We start from the raw sequence: 10,255 nt of genomic DNA, 5'->3' as shown, positions 1-10,255 counted from the left end.
CAGTGCCTCGAGCTTAATGATGAGCTTGGAGGGTTCTATGGTGTTGAATGCTGAGCTATAGTCAATGAACAGCATTCTTACATAGGTATTCCTCTGTCCAGATGGGTTAGGGCAGTGTGATTGCGTCATCTGTGGACCTATTGGGGCGGTAAGCAAATTGAAGTGGGTCTAAGGTGACAGGTAAGGTAGAGGTGATATGATCCTTGACTAGTCTCTCAAATCACTTCACGATGACAGATGTGACAGAAGTTGTTTAGTTCAGGTACCTTTTCTTTCTTGGGTACAGGAACAATGGTGGCCATCTTGAAGCTGACTGGTGATTATTTAGTTAAAGAAACTAAATATGCTGCTCTGCATCCCTGCTAGTTGGGAGATAGGTTCCCAATCTGGGCGAGCTAAAGCCAACTTCATAAAATTGCTAGGTGGTTCGTAGCATTACAGAGACACAACTAAACATTTCACACCAAAAAAATACCAGGATGTCCACATGGCCCTGTGTTCCCTATGAGCATGACTCCTCGACAGACAGACAGACAGACAGACAGACAGACAGAAAGACAGACAGAGACCTCACTTCCATACTCAAGGACTCCTAGTCCTCTTGCACTAGCTGTTGATTTTTATAGTGCATTAGCCTGTGACTTTGTGGCTGTTGCCTACCCGTTTATAAAGGCGCTTAAAAAAAAAGAGAGAGAATCTCATTGATACATTTATTACTGATTGGTTTGTTGATCAAATCAAATGTGATTAGTTGAAATAAAGTGAGGAGCCCATTATAGATGACACGTCAGGTGATCATTATTACTAGTACATGCAGTTGCAGTGACTGGGCCTACTTTGACATGCTTTAAAAAAGGATGTTCTAAAAAAAATAAAAAAAATAAAGAGTATTTGTTTGTAGTATTTTTCTCTGTATGCATGCATTCATCTCAAATCCTAGTTCTCCCGGGAATGATCGTGTTTTAATGTCCTGTGTTCACAGGAATGAAGGCTCCTTGGGAATCACACAGGTAGAGGGATGTCTTTCATCTTCTAGATTTCGGTGGGCAGAAATCTTTATTCGAGCTCGAACAGCCTTATTTTCTCTCATTCGCTCTCCCAGTGCGCCCTCTCGTTCTATTGCAAGCCTACTGTATTTATGCTGCAGAGTGGGGCGTGTGACGTCAACGAATGCTGGAGCGGCTCCTTCGCTCGAGCGAGAAATGGGGAGAAAATTGCAAGGTGAGAAGCGCTTTTTACCCTACATAATGTTTTGGAGGGATGGCAGTGCTAAGTGTTTGTGTGTATGTATCAGTTGACACCACGTTCGAGAGAATGGCTGAAAATAACGCATAATTAGAGCTAGCAGGCAGCACACAAGTGATGGTCTGTGCACTGTAGAAAATGGTAGGCAAGAAAATCAGGGCATGCTGCTAGTGTTACGCTACTACCCGCGCCGGACACGTTGTCCTCCGTATCGACACGACTGCATTGATATTTGTCAATGTTACGTTATGTAATGAAACGTGTTGTTTTTCTCCGGGTTATTTAAATTGATGAATGATAGGCTACAGTCAAGCAGCATGTTCCTGCTGCGGTATGCTACCTATGCCACTTGTCTTTGGGTCTTCACACCCATACGAAGACTGATAACGTTCAGTCAGTGCGATTGTTGCAATCAATATGTATAGCCGTTCATTGCACGTGCGTAATTGTCACTTAATCAATCAGTTGTCATTCGAATGTTCGGAATCCATTATGTCACCGGCCTAATTCGCTTCTCATAGGCTACGTGACGGTTAGTGACAATCTGGCCCATGCCCATCATAACATGATACAATCTATTCGGGTGGAATCATTATTCAGCGGATAACGTGTAATGTAGCCAGCCTATTTTTGCAAATTTTTGGAAGCTTTTAAGTACAGAAACACAATTATTCCAGTATATCCATATTTTTTTCTCTCCAGAGAAATTACATGTATTTGGGCATAATGTCCAAAGATCAAAGCAATATGATTAGGGCCTATCTGATAATACCTCATATCATTTACTTTAAATATGTATTTATATTTTGAAAGATCCCACTACTCAGCTATGAGCCTCATAGTAATTCCAGCTGTCCCTCTAAATACACTTGAGCTCAAGGCGAAGGTCCCGAAGGAAATTATGAGTTGGCATTATGTACTGCTTCTGCTTGGCCATTTAGAGAACTTCCCAGATCTGCCCCCACAGCTCTTGAAGCCACAGCAGCACTTTGCCTAAAGTGACAGACAGGCTACTTGAGTGTGGGAAATTGTGCTGTGTGTGACCCGTGGGAAATTCTGACTTACTGTTTGTGTGTGACTGGCTGACTACTGTGGGAAATACTGACTTGCTGTTTGTGTGTGACTGGCTGACTACTGTGGGAAATACTGACTTGCTGTTTGTGTGTGACTGGCTGACTACTGTGGGAAATACTGACTTGCTGTTTGTGTGTGACTGGCTGACTACTGTGGGAAATACTGACTTGCTGTTTGTGTGTGACTGGCTGACTACTGTGGGAAATACTGACTTGCTGTTTGTGTGTGACTGGCTGACTACTGTGGGAAATACTGACTTGCTGTTTGTGTGTGACTGGCTGACTACTGTGGGAAATACTGACTTGCTGTTGCTGTGTCCATGCTGCTCTGTCGGGCATCGGATGTGACTAAAGTCAAGTCATTCAAGCTTTAATTAAAGTAATTTTTGAAACTTTTCCCATTTGAAAAGGGATATCCCAAGTAGAAATACAGTAAAGTACACACACTAAAAGCGTAGCTGCGGGAAGTACGGGTGCTGTGGGTACAAAAGTAGTGCACTGGGGCTTCACTAGACCTGTATAAGCAGACCGACATTACTTTTAGACAGAAACACAAGATGAAATTGCATGCACATGGACACAAGCGCACACTTGCATGCACAGACCCAAACCCACTGCTCATTTTAATTTCAGAGGAAACACTGTGCACACACTTTTAGTCATTTGAGATACCTTTCTTCACAAGCAGTGGACATGCAAATGTATCGTTTCCTCTCATTTTAAAAGGTAAAGACAGTCAGCCCACCACAACGTCTCTGTCTGTACTAGAATAAACTGAGCGTTCAGGCTTACTATCACAGGTGATTTCACTTCCCTGTCAATTACCACTGCAATTAAGTTAGCCAATATGAGGATAATGTAGGTCACATGACAGCTTTCAGTAACATATTTACACTGAACAAAAATATAAACGCAACATGCAGCAATTTCAAAGATTTTACTGGGTTACACTTCGTATAAGGCAGTGGTCGCCAGCTGGTCGATGGCGATCGATTGGTTGATCTTCAAGGCATTCCTAGGTGATTGACAAACATTTCTGTAGAAGAGCCAACGATAAAGGCTTGCCCTGCCTTATCTTTGTTTGTGTTGTAGTGTTGGCGGTAGGTGCACTTGCCTTAGTGTTTCCATTCTGAACCATTTCCGTTTGAAAAGACAAACTCCGCCTACCCAGGAGGACCGGGAGATCTTAGACGAAATCAAGTGCGCCTATTGGCTAGCCAATCTGCTAGCTCAACTACCGTGCCGACAGAGCTTCCCCGGCCACAGCAAAGTTTGATACAAACCCCTGACCACAGAGACGGTCAAAGAACACAGCGAAGAGCTGCTATTTTTATGGGCGAGTTCATGATTAAGTTTTTATTTAGCACTTTCAACACTGTTTTTTAAATTCAACGCGATTACAGAACATAACATTTGTTTCTCTGTACTTCCACTCGCACTGCTGCAACGAATGAGTAGCAAAGTCTATTGATAGCCTTGCGTTGGTATTATTAGCAGCTTGTCATGGCCACTTTAATGTAGAGGAATATTTAACTTTCTCTTGGTCATAGGAATAACATGAATTTGTGCATGACTGAGGCAGATGCGGTGTGACTCGAGTTTAGCCATTCGGTGGGAGACTGTCCTGTCTCTGGTCAGTCTCTCCCTCCCTCTGCTGAGACAAATGCTGTGTTCAAAACAACTTGGAAATTGGCGTCTTGAACACACTGAAGTTGGGAGGTCAACTGGGAACTCGAAACGAGATCCGACTGGGAAAAATCTTTTGAACTTGGAATTCCAAGTCGGAAACTCTGGCATCTTTCTACAGCTCTGACTTTCTGACCTGACGATCACAGACTTCATGATTTTTGACTATATATATTTTTTGAGTTCCCAGTTGTCTTGAAAGCACCATGGCCATTAGATGCAGGTACCATCAGTCCAGTAAAAAAAATAGCTAATTATTTCAATTTATGGTCCGGTCCGCAGTGCCTCGCAAGTGATGCACCAACTGATCTAGTTTGTTATCAAAGCTTGAGTTTTGAAAGCTGATATGGTCTGAGAAGAACAATATTGCCAGGCATATAACCAATGATACATTATCACATTATTAGGCTTACTGCCCAAATATCATTCCTACAAAACTGTTTTTATTAGATTGTTACAAGTCATGTTTAAATAAATCTGAGCAGAAGATCTCTGCTTGTTTTTTTTTTTGACTGCAAAAGGTTGGTGACCACTGGAATAAGGAAATCAGTCAATTGAAAGAAATTAATTAGGCCCTAATCAAATGTTATTTGTCATATGCACCAAATACAACAGGTGTAGCCCTTACAGTGAAATGCTAATCTATAGATTTCACATGACTGGGAATACAGTTATGCATCTGTTGGTCACAGATAACCAGTCAGTATCTGGTGTGACCCCCATTTGCCTCATGCAGGCGCCACATCTCCTTCGCATAGCGCTGATCAGGCTGTTGATTGTGGAATGTGGTCCCTCTCCTCTTCAATGGCCGTGCGAAGTTGCTGGATATTGGCGGGAACTGGAAACACGCTGTCAAACACGTTGATCCAGAGCATCCCAAACATGCTCAATGGGTGACATGTCTAATTATGCAGGCCATGAAAGACATGGGACATTTTAAGCTTCCAGGAATTGTGTACAGATCCTTGCAACATGTGGCTGTACATTATCATGCTGAAACATGAGGTGATGGTGGCGGATGAATGGCACGACAATGGGCATCTTGTCGTGGTATCTCTGTGCATTCAAATTGCCATCAATAAATTGCAATTGTGTTAGTCTGTAGCTTATTTCTGCCCATACCATAACCCCAGCGCCACCATGGGGCACTCTGTTCACAACACTGACATCAGCAAACAGCTCGCCCACACACAGCCATATATGCTGTCTGCCATCTGTTGAAACCTGTATTAATCTATGAAGTAGCCATGGAAGGTGAGCATTTGCCCACTGCAGTTAGGTCAAGACCCTGGTGAGGATGACGAGCATTCACATGCGCTTCCCTGAGATGGTTTCTAACAGTTTGTGCAGAAATTATTTTGTTGTTCAAACCCACAGTTTCTTCAGCTGTCCGGGTGGCTGGTCTCAGACGATCCCGCAGCTGAAGAAGCCGGATGTGGAGGTCCTGGGCTGGCGTGGTTACACGTGGTCTGTTGTTGTGAGGCCGGTTGGACGTACTGCCAAATTCTCTAAAATGATGTGGCTTATGATAGAGAAGTTAACATTAATTTCTCTGGCAACAGTTCTGGTTGAAATTCCTGACGTCAGCATGCCAATTGCACGCTCCCTCAACTTCAGACATCTGTGGCATTGTGTTTGTCATAACTGCACATTTTAGTGGCCTTTTATTGTCCCCAGCACAAGGTGCACCTTGTGTAATGATAATGCTGTTTAAACTTCTTGATATGCCACACCTGTCAGGTGGCTGGATCATCTTCGCAAATGAATAATGCTTACTAACAGGGATGTAAACAAATTTGTGCACAAAATCTGAGAAATTAGCTTTTTTGTACATATGGAACATTTCTGGAATCTTTTATTTCAGCTACTTTTGTTCAGTACAAATATATTAAGCTCTAAGAAGAGTTTACATCCCATTTGACATTTAGTTTCTTTCTCCTCCAAAGGTTAGGCCTATGTCTTTGTATTGAATTTCAAATAGAAATTCAGGGGACATTTTTGTTCAATTTCCACACAGTGACCCAGGGTGGAAGACATTCCCAAAGCGATTCAAGAAAATCTCCTTGACAATGGTGACCGATGAGCACTATCTCTGTCAACTAATGCATTCTTTTAACCACTAGTTACCTTGGAGGAATGCTGCATATTCAGTGAAATTTCATTCTCATGCAGAATGTTATCGGTCTGTCGCGCAGACAGTTGGGTGTCAAGTATTCCTGTGTGTACGTGCGTCAGTGACAGTGGATCTTCCCATAGTCATTTTCCTTGTGTAGGTGTCAAGTATTCTCTACAGTGACAGTGGAGCGTCCCAATCCCATAGTCATTTTCCTCAAGTAAACATACAACATCACATCACCTCTGGCAAATCGACATTGATCGTACTCATACTGTCCCATAGCGCCACTTCACTATCTGACTGCCACTATGGGACGGTAACGAGAGATTGTTTTGTTTACATTTGAGACCTCAGTTGTTGACTGCCTCTGCTCTCCCCACAATTTTGAACGGAGATTCGATACAGCACCACTTATACACACAGTTTATTAGGTACACCCATCAAGTACTGGGTCAGACCCCCCCCCCTTGCCTCCAGAACGGCCTTAATTCTTCGGGTCATGAAAACGTTGCCCAATTAGTATCAAGGGACCTAATGTGTGCCAGGAAAACATTCCCTGCAGCATTAAACCACCAGCCTGTACCGTTGACACCAGGCAGGATGGGGCCATGGACTGATGCTGCTTACGCCAAATCCTGACTCTGCCATCAGCATGACACGTATATTTCTGTTTCCAATGATAGTGAATCGGATCATCAGACCTTTTACCGTTGTGTGAATAAAGGCCACCCCCAGTCAGAAGGGGAATATCACCTACGTCCCAAATGACTCCCTATGTAGTGCACTTTATTGGGAAAAGGGTGCCAGTTGGGACACCACCATCAGCCCAGCATTTCATTGCCTGGTTTTCTGACACTTGCCTTTTCACTTCATCCCCTGCCAAGAGCTGCCCCTTCACCAATCTACCAGTTCCCTCCTTAATCAAAGTAACTCTATCTTCCCACCTTAGTGAGTGGTCTAGTTTGGGTGAGTGTGAGATCTGTAGTGGTGGAGAAGAATCCCAATGGGGCAGCAGATATTGTCCCTAAAGTGCAAACTCCGCCCATCTGGCACTCCAGGGAGGCTCAAATACTATTTGATCGCAGGGTCTGAATCAATTTAAATATTACATCCCATCCTCGATGGATATTTGTACAGCACTAGTTGGTATTCTTCGGTCTCCCCTAACATCGGTTAAACATATGGATTGTGGACACGCATCAATACATGTTGCTTTGCCACCTCAAATCAATGGCCTCCTATACAATATTTCTACATTGTTTAAAAATCTCACTGACTGGATGGAAATGCAGTGCTGTCAAAATCATTTGGAATGTTAAGGAATACAATTGTTGTATAATCAAAACCATTTGTTACAGACCCAGGGTCAGAAGGCTTATATCTCATGCCTGCGTTTAAGAAAAAAATTGACTTTGGTTGCTACCAATTGGGTGAACTATAACTACTTGAAAATGAAGTTGAATATGAGGCTCCTAAAACTGCTTTGACACTCATGACGATTCTTATTTTACATTTCTGTTATTGTCCATAGTTGTTGGAATTATATATATTTTTTTTTTACGTGACCATACGATTATTGTCCTAGCCTTAGTCCCAGTTAGGGTTGCACATTTTGGGGAATATTCAGAGGTGGAAACTTTCCGTGGGAATTAACGGGAATATATGCGCATTAATTTTAATACCATTTTTAGATGTTTTTTAGATTATATATTTACCATATATTATGGACACAGAAACATAAGTAGACATAATTGCAAATGACCAAATCCTTCCAATAGAAAAAATAAATAAATCATGAATTACAAATTGAACTCTAAATAAATGAATTGACTCTTCACATGGGATGATTTCACTGAACAACAAAAGGGAATATTGAATGATCCATCGCATCTCCCAAAAACGTTTTCAACATAGATCTGTAAAATGATCATCTTCAAACTAAAGCTTTTGTCGTCTTCCTCTCAGGATTCCATGTCTTCTCCCTGGACCTGCTCAATGTCTACCTCTTGAACATCAGACTGAGGCCTCATCTAACCTGGTCACTTTCCAAACTTGTTGAGGATGGTTCGTTGTCAGGCTCAAAAAGCCTCAAATTAGCCCGGATGGCCACCAATTTTTCAACCCTTGTATTGGTCAGCCTGTTTTGATGTGTGTTCCCAAACAAGGACCAGTTGCACTCTGAGGCGGCCGATGTTGGTGGGATTTGGAGGATGATGGAGGCAACAGGGGAAAGAGCCTCAGATCCACAAAGTCCATTCCACCAGGTGGCTGATGAGATATGTTGGCACGACTGCCATATTGCATCTCCATCCCAAAGCCCTTGCTTGGAAGTGTACTTCACCAGACTGCCAAGAACCTTGCCCTCATCCAGGCCAAGGTGGCGAGACATGGTAGTGATGACACCATAGGCCATGTTGATCTCTGCACAAGACAGGATGCTCTTGCCAGCATATTTGGGATCCAACATGTACGCTGCGGTGTGTATGGGCTTCAGGCAGAAGTGCATCATGCATTATGTATTTCAGAACTACAGTTTCCTCTGCTTGGCGCATCAGTAAAGTGGGCAGGGCAGTACGGCTTTCTTCTTACATCTGCAAGCAGAGTCTGATCATCAGACAGGATGGCATTGTCTCCATCAATCTGTGCAATGGCTACTGCTATAGGTTTCTGGCTGCTTACCACTCTCTCCCAAAATACATCATCCAGGAGGATCCTCTTGATGGGGCTGTCCATGTCAGCAGACTGTTATATGGCCATTTCTTGGAGAGACTCCTTCCCCTCCAGGAGACTGTCAAACTTGATGACAATACCACACCAATGGCTGTTGCTGCTATAACTTGATGATCCTTCACATATCTAACCATTTCCTTGGCTTTCTTGTAGAGTGTATCTATTGTTTTCAGTGCCATGATGTCCTTGAGGAGCACATTCAATGCATGAGCAGCACAGCCAATGGGTGTGATGTGAGGGTAGGACTCCTCCACTTTAGACCAATCAGCCTTCATGTTTGCAGCATTGTCTGCCACCAGTGCAAATACCGTCTGTGTTCCAAGGTCATTGACTGCCTTCAGCTCATCTGCAATGTAGAGACCAGTGTGTCTGTGCTCTTGTAGAATTGTGGTTGAGGGGTGGAGATATTCCTTGCCCACCAACATTCGACCACCCATCAGAGATGATTGCAATACAGTCTGATTTCTCTATGATTTGCTTGACCTTCACTTGAACTCTGCATCCAGCAAATTAGCAGATAAAGCATGTCAGGTTGGAGGGATGTATGCTGGGTGAAGAACATTCAGAAATCTCTTCCAATACACATTGCCTGTGAGCATCAGAGGTGAACCAGTTGCATATACAGCTCGAGCAAGACATTCATCAGCATTTCTCTGACTACGTTCCTCCATTGAGTCAAAAACTTCTGATTCCAGGAGGACCATGAGCCGTTTTTATCGATAAGGTGTCTGATTCATCATTTTCACCTTGAATAGAAGCAGAGGGACTTTTGTCAGAGGTTGCTTGTTGTGTGCACTGAGGGAACTTTATGCACTTGGCCAGATGCATCTTTGTTGCATTCTTCACATGTGATTTGACACTATTTGCAAATGTACACAGCTTTTCCTTCTCCATTAGCTGCAGTGAAATGTCTCTACACATCAGATAGTGCCCGTGGCAGTTTTCTGTAAAGATTACTTTTAAAAAATAAAAATAAAATAAAAATAATACAATTCCATGTACAGATAAATAGTTAAGCAGTTAGATTAAACAACTCCTTTGTAAGATAAAAGTTTTAAAATGAAACCTGTATGGAAACAGGTGAATTAACACTCCTCAGCAGGCTCAAACAAGCTAAAACCCACATGGTAGAAAAAACTAACAAATTTTGAACAAGTTAGAAATGATTTAAATACACTTTGCTGTAGGCTACTATTTACTAGTTAACAAAAATAATGTATGTCATGTAAAATATACACTGCTCAAAAAAACAAAGGGTACACTAAAATAACACATCCTAGATCTGAATGAATGAAATATTCTTATTAAATACTTTTTTCTTTACATAGTTGAATGTGCTGACAACAAAATCACACAAAAATGATTAATGGAAATCAAATGTATCAACCCATGGAGGTCTGGATTT

General features: G+C 42.4%; 1 protein-coding gene across 1 annotated transcript in view; it reads left to right on the top strand.

Annotated features, from left to right (window-relative positions):
* Positions 1-1,004: 1,004 nt before the first annotated feature.
* Positions 1,005-10,255, top strand: part of LOC109900416 (F-box only protein 41) — an 88,779-nt gene continuing 79,528 nt past the window's right edge. Inside the window, exon 1 of the mRNA XM_031837632.1 lies at positions 1,005-1,221. The gene's annotated coding sequence lies outside the window, so the exon portion shown is untranslated. The remainder of the gene's footprint in view (positions 1,222-10,255) is intronic.

Source organism: Oncorhynchus kisutch, linkage group LG12 (assembly GCF_002021735.2).
Source record: "Oncorhynchus kisutch isolate 150728-3 linkage group LG12, Okis_V2, whole genome shotgun sequence".
Classification (NCBI taxonomy): Eukaryota; Metazoa; Chordata; class Actinopteri; order Salmoniformes; family Salmonidae; genus Oncorhynchus; species Oncorhynchus kisutch.
This window is presented reverse-complemented; position numbering and strand designations above follow the sequence as displayed.